This window comes from Chelonoidis abingdonii, chromosome 7 (genome assembly GCF_003597395.2).
Source record: "Chelonoidis abingdonii isolate Lonesome George chromosome 7, CheloAbing_2.0, whole genome shotgun sequence".
Classification (NCBI taxonomy): domain Eukaryota; kingdom Metazoa; phylum Chordata; order Testudines; family Testudinidae; genus Chelonoidis; species Chelonoidis abingdonii.
This window is the reverse complement of record NC_133775.1, coordinates 28,829,697-28,843,268: the sequence shown is the minus strand read 5'-3', so window position 1 is coordinate 28,843,268 and position 13,572 is coordinate 28,829,697.

Genomic DNA, 13,572 nt, shown 5'->3' with positions numbered 1-13,572 from the left:
TCCTGAAATCGATGGTAGCTTTGGACCATGGACGCAAACAATCGATTTTGGGATCCCACTGTGGACGCGCTAAACCGATTTTATTAGATCTGTTTTGTAATATCGGTTTAAGCTAATTCGAAATAATCGTGCAGTATAGACGTACCCTGAGTGCCTGCCTACCTTTGTGTTCCAGGATCCAAGGACCAAGCAACCCATGAAACTCTCCCTATTCCCTTGTGTAAGTGCCTACTCCAAGTTACAGTCCAGCCTAATATTCACAAGTTAGAGTTTCCATATCATTGTTAACTCACTCATACTGTGGCTTGTAATAGCTTGGATTTCTATTTATGGTATAAATGTAGTCATTAGTTATAGCTGTAATGTCAGAATCTTGTACACATATCAACAGTCTTCAACACCTATTTGAAGTAAAGATTATTATTGCAATTAATAAGTACATTTACTAGCATGTTTTACAGGTTCAGAATATATGGCATAATCAATACTATACTTTTAGTGTTGTAAATACACTTAACTAAGCATTTGATTTAGAGTCATTGAGCTATTGTATGTTAAATAAACATCAACTGAAGAGGGTAAATCAACGTATTCAATCAAATTTTGTTTTCATTTACATCTGTACAACCCCACTGAGTACAGCGGGGTTGGTTATACGGGTATGCTAAAAGGGACTACTCTTGGCCCACATACCATTTTATATACTGTAGATGTTAAACCTCAGTATAAATATTTTAATAATCAATTGCTATTTAATTAACATGCAATGGCTGTCTTAGTAAATCTACATTAAATCCTCATTTGAGCCACTTAATTCAGAGTGTGAATTAACGTTCTTTATAGATAAGTGGTATTATAATATGATTTCACTACTGCAGTGAAGAAAAAAATCAATCATAAAATTAAGTTGGATTCAATATGAAATTCATCAGCATTATGGAGTTTCCAGCACGGGTGTAAACTCCGTTTGGATTTTTCTGTAGTTTTTATAGCTATTCTTAGTAAGAGTGTAACAATAGGGGAGCAGGTTACATCTAGGGTGACCAGACATCCCAATAATAGGAGCTATGTCTTACACAGGCAACTATTATCCCCCTTTCCCAAAAAATAAAGTGTCTTAATTTTTCACCCTTGTTATCTGGTCACCCTAGTTATATCTGGCCTCCCCCAACTTCCAACATGGGGTGACAACTGTGCGTTCAGCCACTCCTCTGTTTCTGTCAAGCTCTAGAGAGGAGGGGAAGGAAGTAGCAGAGGGGGCAGATAGGAGAGTCTCAGGCTGCTTTGGGCTGCATCTTTGAGGACACTTACTTCCCCCTACCTCCCGCTGGTCACCAATCAGTTCAATAGAGAGGAAATCGCTGCATCCACCACAATACATGACTTTAATGATTTTTATATTGCCATTTTCTCTTTGTTAATCTAGAGGTTTACATTTTTTAATGTTTTGTTGGTTGGTTTTTGTTTAAATTTGGTGTTTTAATTGTTTGCCCTCATTCTGCTTGTTTTTAATATAGTTTTCTCGATTGTTGTTATTTCATGCATGTTTATTCATGATGTCATTTTTAGCTCAAGGCTAGAGTGGTATAACCATTCTGCCTTAAGCATCATTTTTGCCTATGGCATGATATTGTATGTAGTGAACAATACATATCACAGATTGGAAGTGTTGTGACTGTCATTAAATTTAACAACAAAATATGCTTGTAGTCACTCTCATGGCAAACTCTACTAGATCAGATTCTCCCTTCTCTTACATTCAGGTAAATCAGGAGTAACACCACTGAAGTCAATGGAACTCCTTTGATTTAAAACCAGTGTAAATGAGGAGAATTGGACTTTACTGTTCAATACACCAATGCATAGGTGCTGGTACAAGGGGTGCTGCCACACCCCTTGGCTTGAAGTGGTATCCATCATATACAGGGTTTACAGTTTGATTCAATGGCACTCAGCACCCCCACTATAAAAATTGTTCCTGCACCCCTGCACCATCTATGTGGTATAGAAATTGACAAGATTTGTGCATAGCCCTGAAGTTAGTCACTGGGCTGTAACTGTTGTAAACAAGTTCATTTTTACCTGCTACTTCACTGCTATCTGCATATATGAGGCACATACAGCATCCTGTTGTAAATGGAACATAAGGACAAACAAGAACACAGGATCAGGGTAAAACAATGCACTTTCATTCACTTCTATTTGAATATTCTCTCCTTTTAAAAGCTCGAAATCATCAGCAATAATCTATCACTATTGTTACTGAAATAATGCAAATGGATTTCGATTCTGTGTAAAGGTGGTGCTTTGACAGCCCCGGAAACTGAAATCTGTTTATAAATGACCAGCTGTGCAGTCTTACTCACACTGTTCCACCAATGTGTCTGAACCCCAACAAAGTCCATTCAGATGTCAGAGTCTGATTCTCCTTCCACTTTTATACCAGTTATACACTGTTATTTCTACATTGGCTTCAAAAATTTCATTGAAATGTTTACCCCTAGAACCCTTCATCCACTAGATGCCCCCACATATCAGATGTGCACCCACCAAATATCCCAACCCCAGGCCAAATGCCAACATCCCCTGCACCTCTTGACATTCTCCCAGCAAGAGTTGCTCAGATACCACAGAGATGCATAGGCCCTGTGGCATGGGTGCCATTATAAATACCTCTGTAAATAGATAGCACTCTGCACCCAAATGACCCTTTTCAGAGCTTTGTAGCTTCTTAACACTGCTAAAGTATTACACTACCCACCATCTCAAATACCCCATCCACCAGATCTCCTTTCTCTCCTGGTCATTCATCTATACTCCCTGATTCACCCACCACCAAGGACTTAACCCCTTTCCAGTGTCTACCAGATCTATATACTCTCCACTTCATATGCAAGGTGAATGATTCATGCCTTATTATTTATTAGGAGAATTTGGCCTCTCTTTTTGTGTGTGAACAACATATTACTCTTTTGAATTTGTCATTTGAATTACTTTTTTCCAAATAATTTCTGAGAGTAATTATTGGACTATAACTTGATCATGAGTAGCTCATTTGTGAGTATTTGATATTCAAAATTCAATCTGTATTTGTTAATTTTGATCAAACATGTAGATCCTTTCTCACATTTCTGTTCCTTGACTGGATGAATGTAATTGTAAGGATTAGGTCTCCAGTGCAGTCATTTGCATTTGAGACTAATTTTTCATAAATATACACCAGTATTTGTTTTAAATTCACAAACATGCCTCCCAATGAACTTGTTTGTGGCACTATTAAAAAGAGAGTGCATACAAAAGCAGATTGAGTGAAATCATTTAGAAATATGAATTTATATTTGCAGAAACATTTTTGCATTATTTGCTCACTTCTAATTTGGACACTTTGCTAAGAACTGGACTGGGCCATTAACTTATTTATAACTTTTTATAAGTTATTGGACAGCCATCAAATGATAATGACTTTTGGTCATTATCAGCATGGGTTGAATTCACGCTGGTTTTCATCAAATGAAACTCTGTGTCACATTACCATTCCCTTGAGCCATCCAGTTCCTCAGACATCAGCATCACTTTAATTCTCTCTATAAGACAGTATAATGTGAGCACTGTGCCTGCTTCACACAGAAAATGATAATTTTTCATACTTTCTAACACAGATGTTCCACCAAGCTTCATCTAGAGAGAGGATAAATCTACATTTAAAAGCAAGGACACCATAGATGTTAGTTTTTAAAATAACATGCAACATGGTACAGAGAAATAAATGGATATTATTGTGTCACAAATATCCTAAATTAGCCCCAGAAGATAAGAATAACAAAAGTGAAAGTTAACTCACCTTTTAATTACAGTGGTGGGACCTTTGGGACTATGGAAACATTCATTTGTGTAATTCACATTTATGCAATCATTAGAGAAGGTATTTGCTAACCATCTCTTTTGAATACAGTCTTGCAGATGAGAAAAACTTCTTTTTTCCTCATAAATTAGACATTAAAATTCCAGGAAACCACTTATTATCATGAACACATTTCACCTGCAGAAATGGTGAAGACAGACCTTTTATAAAAAACATTTAGCATGAAATATTTTCTTCTAAAGGTCAGTCTTAAATCTTTCTATCTTCTTCTCTCATTATTAAAACATCATCTTTCTTTCTCCCTTTTTAAACTCCTCCTATTATCTGTGCACCATAAACCTTAGAAGAGAGATGGAAATATGTGTGTTTGTAAGATGATCTATTTTCAGATGTAGTGGTCCAAGTTATAGTCTCACTCTTCCAGGAAAATTGTGAAGATTTCCTGAACATGTAAGTCCTAATATTTGTGGTGTTATGAAGTTCAATAGGCATGTGCCAGAGCATTGTATATTGGAAGATTTTGCAGTTTCAAGGCAAACTCAGAAGATTCACATTCTAGGCCCCAATTCACTAGCTTGTCTGGTACTTTGCACCAGTGTAAGATGAGTGCCAAGTTGATGTAAAAGGCTATGCTGGAGAACATATGTACTGCATTTATATTATCTTAGGAGGATATATTATCTTATATTATCTATGTAGGAGGTAAAATAAGTGAGTGGAAATGAGAGAGTGGTTTGAAACCTAAGGACTCTGTGAGGATCCACTGGGTTGCTAGGAGTGACCCCAGGACATTTGTTCGAAAGAGCTGTTGGAGGACAGTGTGTATGGAGACTTGTCAGCTGAAGGTCCAAGCTTATGGAAGTTGCCGAGAAAGGTGTCTGCAGAGATTGTTCCATCAGGAATGGTAGAGGTCCAGGTGCTGGGAGGGTGATGGTGAGACTGGAGTGGGAAACCTTGGACTCCATAGCTTATGGAAAGAAAGCCTGAACTGGGGTATGAAATAATACCTTTCAGGACTTGAAAGGTACAGTGGCACTGCTAGATGATCAGTAACAGCATCCATTCATAGGTGTTAACTGTAAATAATAAATTCCAAGGTTGTTAATTCAGTCTGGAGTGGAGCTGTGGTGAATGGTGACTTCTTCTGTGGTGGTCAGAGAAAGCCTTTCTACCTATTAGGGGACCCTGCTCCTGGGAATGGGTCTCCTTGTAACAAGGGAGCAGAGGAAGGGGTTCCCTGAGGTAAAATGTCCATATGAGAAACTTGGTGGTACAGTAAGGGTCTGAGACCAGGTGGTAGGAAGCCCAGCGTCATGATGGCTACCATTCTGACCTGCTGTCATTGTTCACTCTCCTTGCACTTGTACATATGACTACACAAGGTGCAGGGTAATGCTGAAATGGGCCATTCATGTTTTCCTGACGTGACAGAGAAGTCAGTTAAGGCAGTCTGACTGAAGGCTTTGCTTAGAGTAGAACCAAGCCATTGCCAGTGAATGGTCTGAGGGGGCATACATTTGAACTGTGAATGTGTATGAGAATGTTTTGGACTGAACCTGAAGCATTTACTCATGTGAGTAGTCCCATTGAAATGAACGATCCTACTCACAGGAGTAAGGGCAGGGCCCTTTGTTATTATGGTTGTAACATGTTTATATTCACTAATAAAACATCATGCATTTTATTGATTTATATAGTAAGAGATTAAAGAGAAAGTTTGGAAAACTCTGTTCTTTTTTAGTTCCCTCACTATCCAGCATCAATGCTAAACTTGTCAAAACTCTTCGTAGACACTGCTCTGCAATGCAGACAGCATTTATAAAGAAATTAATTTTGTCTTCCCTCTTTACATGGGATGTTGTCAAGAAGAAAATTTGTTTAACAAATTTGCTCTACTTTCAAGTAGATTTTATCTCAACTTGCATAGAAGAAACCAACAAAGAGTATAAAACAAAACACATCTCAGCTTAATATTGTGCTTGTGAATATAGATGCTTTCCAAATAGCTGAACTTCATGAAAAAACTGACAATGAACAACTTCATGAAAAAAAATGATCCAAGGTAAGAGGCCACATTGTAATTTTCTATGAAGGAAAAACCTGCAGGAGAGGATAGAGAGCCCAGGAAATACTTTGCAAGACAGAGCTCACTGAGATATTTTTTGTATGCTCCCTTCAAAAAAAAAAAAAAAACGGTTTAGAGAATACAGAGGAAGCTGGAGGTTGGGGCCCTGAAATCTCTGGAACCTAGAGATCTGTGGGAGATTCTGGTTCTAGACCCTCTATGTTGCTGCCCAGCCATAGGTGCTCCCTATTCCTAGCAGCATGGTTCCACCAGAAGCAATGTACATTTAGTTGCATCCCCTTATATCTGCACTATAGCAACTGTGGAAAGTCCAGTAGAAGTTAATATTGCTTGGTGCATTGTTAACACCAGTGCAGACAGAGTGGCCTCAGTTCTCCATTGCATAGTGCCTGTTTTGTATTCTAAAGCCAGTGGATCCAGCCACTGAAGGATTTTCCCTGCATAGGTGATTGTCAGGTTGCATAATGTTGGTATAGTGGCTTAGGAGCACACCTTTCTGGCTACTGGCATAGGGGTGAGGCTGGGCTGTTCTTGAATCTGACTCATACACTGCTATGCAACAATTCCTGGTATCTAATCTATGCTGGGGGTTGGCTAGTTAGCCTCAGGATAAAGGAGGCGCAAAGGCAGCTTGAAGTTCCACTGAACTTGTGCTGAGTGCTCCTCATCAGGTCTAGAGCAGCTGAGCTAGTATCTGATCAGCTATGCAGGGAAGCATGTGATGCAATAAAGCTGCTCACAGCATTCTAGCTCTAGCATCAATCCCAAATTTGTGCAGTACCTTGGTCCCAGAGCTCAGAGAGCATTTTCCACAGGGTCCTGAGAGGAAGGAATATACCACAGAGTTTCTGCTTCTCTCCTTCCATGCCCCTCTGGTCTGTCACATTAGATCTTCTAGATAAAATAGAAAGGAGCATTGAGGCCAGATTTACTGATTTAATGGCACCAAGCAAGACAAACATTCAGTAAATGTTTCCAACCTCTTTTCCAATGATAATATATTTCTGTATATCGCTATTATGTACTGAACTTTATTAAAAACTGATCATTGCTTTTGAAAATGTTTATCATACATTTTGAAATATTGAGTCATTGAGATTTAAATCTTGTAATGTTTATAACAACATTTGTACTATTGTTAGTATACATTCAGAGGTATGTTAGGATAGCCTATATGACTATATAAGCAATTAGTAGTCTTTGCCAAAGTAATAAGGAAGAAATCTCAGAGCATTCAGTTACAGAAAACAAAGTTCATTGTTTCTCATTCAACATAAGCTGGGCAGAAAAGGATGTCTGCTAAAGAAGATGAAGGGAATTCAGCATATTTAAAATTCTAGGGGTGAAATCCTCACTGTCAAGGAACAAGAGAACAACTTCTAAATAAAGGCTCTAAATAAAGGCTGATACTGAGAAGATCAGAGAAAAAGATTAAACATCCTGAAAGACTCATAGAGACTTGCTAACCTGCCTGGAGAAGGGGTATTTGAGGAAAGTGAGTGGCAAAGACTCACTTGAGAGTGATGTGCTGGTAATCTCTTCTCTCTTATTTGTTACAGTTTCCTGTTAGCTATGGGAATTTACAATCAAACCTACATAGGCTTGCATCTCTGTCTCTGAAGTCTTCTCTGATTTCTTGGGAGCCACTGCTCTGGAAAGTGCATCAACAGTGAATTTACTGGGTGTGTAGGTCACAACCAAGTCTTACCTTTGCAGCTTTATCATCGTTCTTTGAATCCTTAAGGTACAGTCATTTAGCGATTTGCAAAATAACGCTACCAGGAACTTGTGGTCTGTTTCAACTTCCACTGTCTGTCCATAAATATACTGATTGAATGTCTCCTCCTTGATCTGTGTATATCTGGTTTCTGCTTCAGTCAGTGATTTGGATGCATATGCCACTGGTTTCCAACAATCCTCATGCTTCTGTAAAATCTCTGCACCTAACCCAGACTGTGAAGCATCTGCTGAAATTTTAATAGGCCTTCCTGATGCATAGAATTTCAGCACTGGTTCTTGTATCAGTTGTTGTTTTAAACCTTCCCATGAATCCTCCTGTTCTGCACTGTAATACCATTCATTTTTATTCTGTAGGAGTTTTCTCAAAGCTGCCGCTTTGGTAGATAGATTAGGCATGCATTTTCCAAGATAATTAACCATTCCCAGGAATTGTTGGACATCTTTTTTTGACTGGGGACATGACGTCATTTTAATAGCTGGAATCTTCCGCTTAGGTTTTACACCTTCCTTAGAAATAATGTCCCCAATAAAAGTCAGCTCTCTAACTCCTTAAGGACATTTCCCCCTTCTTTGAGCTTTGCAGCTCTAGTTGCATCCAGGACTTCCCAAAGTCTACAATCATGCTCCTTTTTTGTTGAGCCCCAGATGGTGATGTCATTCATTGAGGTGTCAACACCATTAATATGTTGATAGATCATACGTATGCTGAAGCTATGTTGAAGAGTAAGCATATGAATCTGTATTTTCCAAATTGGGTATTAGATGTGCATAGCTTTGCGCTTTCTTTAATTAATTTAGGTACCCAAAATCTGAGGATGCATCCAATTTACTGAAATATTGAGCATTTGTAAATTGAGCCATAATTTCATCTCTGGATGGTAGTTTGAAATGTTCTTTTTATAGCCTTGTTGAAGTCTCTGGGATCTAAGCATATGCATCGTTGGCTGTTATTTTTCTCCGCAATGACTAGGGAGCTCACCCATTCTGTTGATTCCTCAATTTTTTGTATTACTTGCATTGCTTCCCTTCTTGCAGGCTCAGCCTTGAGCTTACCACAGAGTGTAAATGGCACCTTTCTACATGGATGGATAACTGGAGGGACTTGCTTGTTTATCTGAATTGCATGTTAACCTTGCAAGCAACGCAACCCTTGAAACAGGTCATGATATTTCCTAAAGGATGTCTCATAGTCAGGTTCAGTATGATCTTGTAGTGAGAGCAACCATTTTACCAGAGAGATGCTCTCCAGTTTGATTTATTAAAATTTTATTCCTTTCTCATTCACTGGTTTGTTATTTAATGAACTCCAAGATTTTTACACCCACCCCACTGAAGTCATTGGCAGAACTCTCATTGACTTCAGTGGGGTCAGGATTTCATCCTTGCTCCCTGCACACTGCCATATGTTTCAAATAATGAGTATTTGTCTATTTGGAGTCCATCCAACTGAAATTTTAGTTAGTTACTATTAATGGGTTTTAGTAAAATAGAAAACATTTCTTGTGTGCTTTAATGTCACTCTGGAGAATCACAATAAATATTTTTTTATATAATTTTCAGTTCTAGTTTTTAAACGTGAAATTCAAAATCAAAAGAAAAATCTTTCCCTACCACTTTCATCTTTTTCATTTAAATTATTTTCTTCTGTGTTTTTATAGCAACAAGTCACTGTTCTGTTTTCTTTAGTTACTTCTTTGTGTTTCAACTTCATTTATGTCTTCATATGGGTCTTGAACCTGGCCCCATGGGTCCTCCTCCAGTGCTTAGAACACATCCACCACCCAGCAGGTCACAAGGAGGCACAGGAAGTTCCCTGCCTGTCTGCTATTTTGGACCTTGACTTGCCTGACTCCTGAGCCATGTCTTCCTGCCTATTCCTGGTTCCTGCCTCCCAGCATCTTTTTGGTCCCTGCCCTTCTTATCCCAGATACTCCGCTCCTGTCTTCTGCTTTTGGCCTTGCTCCAGGTCCCTGCTCCTCCACCCTGACTCTGGCTCTGGCTTGGCCCCTGACTCATCTCCTGATTGAGGCTCTGACATTGAACCTTGGTGTGACTTCCAAGTCCTGCTCCAGCTCCAACCCCTGGCTCTGGTTCCTGGCTCCTGACTTTGATCACTTAGCCTGACTGCCCATGCTCTGGTCTTTACAAGTTCTGTGCATAAGATTTGTTGGTAATTTGTGCACCTGCTGCTGTCAACACTTAACCCTGGTCTACACTATGAGTTTAGGTCAAATTTAGCAGCATTGGATCGATTTAACCCTGCACCCATCTACACAACTAAACCATTTTTGTCGATTTAAAGGGCTCTTAAAATCGATTTCTGTACTCCTCCCCAATGAGGGAATTAGCGCTGAAATCGACCCTGCTGGGTCGAATTTGGGGTAGTGTGGATGCAATTCGATGGTATTGGCCTCCGGGAACTGTCCCAGAGTGCTCCATTGTGACTGCTCTGGACAGCACTCTCAACTCAGATGCACTGGCCAGGTAAACAGGAAAAGCCCCATGAACTTTTGAATTTCATTTCCTGTTTGGCCAGCGTGGTGAGCTGATCAGCACAGGTGACCATGCAGAGCTCATCAGCACAGGTGACCATGGAGTCCCAGAATCGCAAAAGAGCTACAGCATGAACCGAACAGGAAGTACTGCATCTGATCACTGTATGGGGAACTGAATCCGTACTATCCAAACTCCGTTCCAAAAGATGAAATGCAGGAATATTTGAAAAAATCTCCAAGGTCATGAAGGACAGAGGTTTATAACAGGGACCTGCAGCAGTGCCACGTGAAGTCTACCAAAGAACCAGAGAGGCAAATGGCCACTCCGGGTCAGAGCCCCAGACATGATGCTTCTATGATGAGCTGCATGCCATTCTAGGGGGTGCCCTTACAGCTTCCACGCCCCTGGCCTTCCCTCCTCCCCCACCCCTCCCGGACTACCTTGGCAGATATCCCCCCATTTGTCTGATGAATTAATAAAGAATTTATGAATTTGAAACAATGACTTTATTGCCTCTGCAAGCAGAGCTCAAAGTGGGGAGGGGAGGGTGGTTGGCTTACAGGGAAGTAGAATGAACCAAGGGGGCGGGTTTTCATCAGGGAGAAACAAACAGAACTTTCACACCATAGTCTGGCCAGTCATGAAACTGGTTTTCAAAGCTTCTCTGATGCACAGGGTGCCCTGCTGTGCTCTTCTAACCGCCCTGGTGTCTGGCTGCACATAATCAGCAGCCCGGCAATTCCACCCCGTCATAAATGTCTCCCCCCTTACTCTCACAGATACTGTGGAGCACACAGCAAGCAGTAATAATGATGATGGGAATATTGGTTTCGCTGAGGTCTAACTGAGTCAGTAAACTGCGCCAGTGAGTTTTTAAACGTCCAAAGGCACATTCTACCACCATTAAGCACTTGCTCACCTTGTAGTTGACTCCTTACTCCTGCCCAGGCATCATGTGCCATGGGAGCAAGGGGTAGGTTGGGGTAGGTGCAACCCCGCGGTGCTGCTGACTGGGAGAGCAGCCTGAGGCAGAAGCCTCCAGCTGGCATGATATTCCAGGCAGGATTGAATCTCCATTAGATGAAACTTAAAGAAGAGAATGACCTGGAGTCATTCCCATTTTTGTCCAGGCACCCCTGACCGACCTCACCAAGGCCAGCCAGGAGCACCCCGTCTGCCCAGGTGCCCCGACCAACCTAACCAAGGTCGGCCAGGAGCATCCATGGGACGATGACCACGGCTCGCAGTCGTATTGTACCATCTGCCATGCGCAAGACAAGGCAAGGGGATGCTGCTTTGTAGCACTGCAGTATAGCATCTGCCAGTAGAACTCAGGAGACATAAGGTGACGGTGAGCTGAGCGGGTTCCATGCTTGCCGTGGTATGTCGTCTGCATGGGTAACCCAGGAAAAAAGGTTAGAAATGATTCTTTGCTTTTGCTTTCATGGACAGGAGAGAAGGGGGCCTGATGACATGTACCCAGAACCACCTGCAGCAATGTTTTTGCCCCCATCAGGCATTGGGAGCTCAATCCAGAATTCCAATGGGCAGCGAAGACTGCAGGAACTGTGGGATAGCTACCACAGTGCAACGCTCCAAAAGTCAATGCTAGCCTCGGTACTGTGGATGCACACCACCGACTTAATGCACTTAGTGGGGACACACACAATCATCTGTATCAAATCAATTTCTAAAAAATCGACTTCTATTAAATCGACTTAATTTCATAGTGTAGACATACCCTTAAGATAAGCCAAGAAAGATTTTAACGTTTGCCTAGGAGCAAGACTCCCCTGAAATCTAATGAAGAATGGAATTTTACTGCTTAGTAACCCTTAACCTATTTTGTAGGCAGTTTTAAGATATTTATTTCATAATGTACTAACTGCAAGAGGTATAAAGAATTAAATTATCCAAAAAGTGTATAGATAGTGACTAACCAACAGGTGTTGAAACAGTTGCATTGGAACAGGGAACCTTGGAAACAGCCTAAAATAAGAATTGTATATTAAAAAGAGGAAATAGAAAAAGACTAAAATGATACACAGTGAGTGGAACAAGCCTATAATTGCCCCTAAAACATAGGGGAAGTGAGATGATTTGCAGACTGGAGGCAGGCCGTCAGTGAACAATAGTGGACGTCTTCCACAGCTGTTGTAACTGTATGCTTCTCTGTGCATGTGCTGTCTTTACTAACTGTTAAATTGATATATCCAAACAAAGCTAACTTCTCTGAGGCTTGTTGTTATTGCAGTAACTGGGATTCAAGAGAGCCACTCTCTCTAAACATTTTTTATCAATTATCGGTTATTAATTATTTGGTTATTGATTATTAGCAAATTATTAACAACTGATTATTAACAGCAGGCTCTACTGCAGCAGAGCCAAAAATATTGTAAGTCCAATTTTTCTGCAGTAGAAGAACGGCATTGCAAATGAAAGACGAACCAAGAAAACTTTCCCCTTTAAATTATAGAAATGTTAACGTAGGTGAAGTTTTGCTCTTGAACTACCTCTCAATACAGTAAGTAATGATTGTACATTCATTTGTATGTATTATAGTAAAGTTAGTCTTGATGAACGGATACAGAATTATCATCAATATGTTTTCCCTGTCTGAAGATGCAGAAAACTCTGCTTTTTAAAAAAAAACCCTCCTAGATTACATTATCAGAATGAATGAATTTACTTAAGCCTCAATATGTTATTCTGACTTGTGGGCTATTACTTTTCCAGTTGCAAGCAATAATGACACAGCAAGGATATTCTATTTGAGAAAATATTTAAATAAAGCTTCTTTATCCACAAATGAGATGCAGCATATTTACATTTTTATTTGATGAAGTCTGTCCCAGCTATCTTTGTTCTTAATTTGGTCTCAAAAGAATTAGTAGTAAGAGGAAAAATAGTCTGTAAATATGTATGAAATCAAACTTAGAGGGTAAGCTTAAAGGTATTGACTGCCAGCAGTGCTAAACAGCAGGAGGCAAAATTTCCCCCATAGTTTTCTTCTTGGCTGGAAACACATTGCCTTCCATCTAGATTATTTAATCCTCAAAATGCACATCAAAGCTTCTCATCAGGTGGTGTATGTCTTTATAGGCAGTTGAATGTCAAAGATCTAGCTTAAAGATTTTTGAAAAATGTAAAACATAATAGATCCCAGATAATAACACAGCAGTGAAGCTTCTGTACTATTCGTTCCAGCAAAGTACTAGCATCACAGATTGTGGCTAATCTTTGTGGCAAAAGGAAAAGCAAATTTGCTAGAAGAGAATTTGTGACATCCATCCAATTGACAGAAATAAAATGATCGAATCATGTTACTGGACTAATATTAGCTTGTTAAAAATTCCCTTCTCTCTTTACACTTGTGGCTTGCAAGAAC